Genomic DNA, 3,365 nt, shown 5'->3' on the forward strand with positions numbered 1-3,365 from the left:
GTTGAGTGATAGAGAACAAGGGGGACTCTCGCGCGCCGCCGCCGTCTGTCTCGGGTCGGGTCGTGGTCGTGGTCGTGGTAATGGTAATACGTGTCTTCGACACGTCCGCGCGAATACTATATTTTTAGAGAAAATTCTTAAGAAACAAATGCAATACAAACAACCAGTCGTTGCGATTTTGGATTATCGCAACGAATTTGGAATAAATCGCAACGCGAACTTCGACTATCGCAACGAACTTGGAATAAATAGAAACGCGAACTTGGACTATCGCAACGAATTTGGAATAAATCGCAACGCGAACTTCGACTATCGCAACGAACTTGGAATAAATAGCAACGCGAACTTGGACTACCGCAACGAATTTGGAAAAAATCGCAACGCGAACTTCAACTATCGTAACGAATTTGGAACAACGCAAACTTCGACTATCGCAACGCGAACTTGGACTATCGCAATGCGAATATGTAAATCGCAATGCGATAGTCGAAGTTCACGTTGTGAATCTGAAAACTGATTTGCGATACCGGAGATTGCGTTGCGAATTATCGATCGCATTGCGATTTATATATTCACTTTGGTAAATCTAAAAAAAAAAATTAATTAAAATCATATATTATAAGGCATTTTTTTTTGTTACTAAAGTTATTTTCTCTGAGAAAAAACTATTATTGAAATTAAAAACGGATGCTGGTGGGGTCATACGAAGAGTGCGAGTTTAAGAATCCGAGATATGAACTCAGTGAGTAACTGAGTTAACAAACGCTGAAAAAAAAAACAGACAGTGGGAAAGAAGAAGAGAAAGGGGAGACTCAGATCCGAAAACTCTTTTCTTTCTCTTTCTGTCTGTTGAGATTTTTTCCTTTTTAATTTTTCAGTTCCTTTAATATATAAATTCAAGTACTCAGCATAGTATTATGATTTCATTCAGTGGGAGTACAATTAGATAGATATATACATACATACATACATATGCATAAGCTTATACTCTCCGTTCGAACTCAAAATCATTATATGATCTGACAATTTTCTACCAAATGCCACGCCATTCTTTCCATAAGCTTATTCTCTCCGCTACTCTCCTGGACAAGAAACTGGTAAAAATGCTCAAAACCCAAATTTCCCCTTTTATATTTCGTTTAATTCAATATTTAAGGATTGAGAAACTAGAGATCGATGGGAGTAGATCATGGGTTTTGTTTGTTACGTAATATTCAACTCTGGGTTTCTGTTGATTTTTCTTCTTCTTCTGGGTTTTGAATTGTGTTTTTGAGACCTGAAGATTAATTTTGAATGTTAAGACCTGCTAAGAGTATGTTTGGTTGATGGGAATTAGGGTAAAACTAGGGAGAAATTGAAAAACTAAATTAATGTTTTGGTAGCTGGTGTGATATGATTTTGTTTGAATAAAATACTAGGAGTTTGTTTGGCTACTGGATGAACTGGGTAAAGTATAAAAAAATGGAAGAAATAAATTATCTAAATTCTTCTTAAAGAGTCTTTTTAGATTGAAGCTGTGAGGATACTTTTAGAATCAATTAAATATTCATGATTTTATTTACATAACTTTAGATAATAAAATGTTATCTTTATTAATTAAGAAAATTGCAAGTTATTACTAGTTGTGTTCTGCATTTCATTCTTCATTCTTGTCGTATGCTACATTGGTTTCGGAATCTGTCAAGTATCATCCATAGTTTGCCATCTGTTTGTTTGACATTTCTTTCTGGATTATGCTGCTACTGAATTTTATCAAATATGCACCAAATATGTGGCGATTCCGTAATGGTTATGAACAAGTCAGGAAAGTTCATCTACATATATAGGGAGTTTAATTTTAATCTGTTGCCTTTTTCTCTGTTTGTTCATGGATATATTGATTTGGTTATTGCGTTCTACTTACCATGTGTATGTATGTGTGAGAATGTATTTATTATATCCTTTTGTTTGAAATGATTCAATCTTCTCATCTCGATGCTAGTATTAGGTAAAAGGATCGAAAAGTAATTTTCCTTGTATGGCATGAGGTTTAATGCCACATTGTTATGGATGTTAATCTGCTAAATACCGTTCCTTGGATGAATTGGTCTAACTTGTTTTTGGGTGTTTGCAGAGGATACCTGATAACTTTGTTAAGAGATTCAGGGATGAACTTTCTGTTGCTGCTGCACTCACTGTTCCTGATGGCCATGTTTGGCGTGTAGGAATAAAGAAAACTGACAACAAGGTTTGGTTTAAGGAGGGTTGGCAGGAATTCGTTGAACGTTACTATATTCGTGTTGGATACTTTTTGATTTTCAGATACGAAGAAAATTCCGTTTTCAGGGTTAGTATATTTAACTTGTACAACTCAGAAATTAACTATCAGACTAATGCTCGTTGGTAATCAATACAATCTCGGAAGACGATATCCATTTGAAGAACTTGAAGACGATGAATGCCTCTCTCTGGAACTGCCTAATTTGTTTGGTGGGTCTAAACTTAACAGCTGCATAAACTGGACTGGTGAAGTCAACCCTCACGCACCAAATGGTGTTAATAATCAACCTATTCAGGGTATGGCCTTTCATTTACTGCATTTGAACTTAAAGAGATTCTGATAATGAAGTAAAATTGCATTCTTCAGGTGCAGAGCTACCAAAACCAGAAAAACCCGGTGAGGAAAAATATGAAGCTTGAGCCTGGTGAGTCCTCCTTTGTTTTGCAGTGTGAAAGTATTTTGGAATTTCTCATCAGTTTTTCGATGACATGTAGATGAAGAGACTCCATCTCTCGTACATGAGGATGACATGGAAATGTGCAATAGATTTTATGAAAGTGTTTCAACCTGAAAGAGAATTGTGACTGCTGAAGAAAGAGAGAGGGCAATTAATGCAGCCAAAACATTCGAGGGTCGTCTTGCGACCGTCATATCTATACAGGGGATGTATTATGGTAAGCATTGAATACAATGTACTTCCTCTTTTGGTTTCGGTATATATAGCCTTGTCTATTATTACATTCTGATTTTCTCTATTGCAGTATTTATCGTCATGCTTTGCCGAGCAACACTTAAGTGGGATTTTTGGATTCAATAAACTTCAGCTTCCAGATGGGAGACAGTGGCCTGTTCGATGTCTTGATAGAGGTCGCAGGGCTAAGTTCAGTCAAGGATGTTATGAATTTAAATTGGAGAATAATTTGGGAGAAGGAGATGTCTGTGTCTTTGAACTTCTCAGATCGAGGGAATTTGTGCTCAAAGTTACTGTATTTCGTGTAATGGAATGTGCTGGACTAACATACCGGTCTCAATAAAAAGCCAACCGTGTTAAACCAGTTCAGTATAGTGGCTGCCCTGCCTGGCTGGTAATTTAAGGAATATCAAA

General features: G+C 36.5%; 1 pseudogene; it reads left to right on the forward strand.

Moving 5' to 3' along the window:
• Positions 1-1,006: 1,006 nt before the first annotated feature.
• On the forward strand, positions 1,007-3,365 carry LOC120123201 (annotated as a pseudogene).

The sequence above is a fragment of the Hibiscus syriacus genome, unplaced genomic scaffold (assembly GCF_006381635.1).
Source record: "Hibiscus syriacus cultivar Baekdansim isolate YM2019G1 unplaced genomic scaffold, ASM638163v2 tig00110391_pilon, whole genome shotgun sequence".
Classification (NCBI taxonomy): domain Eukaryota; kingdom Viridiplantae; phylum Streptophyta; class Magnoliopsida; order Malvales; family Malvaceae; genus Hibiscus; species Hibiscus syriacus.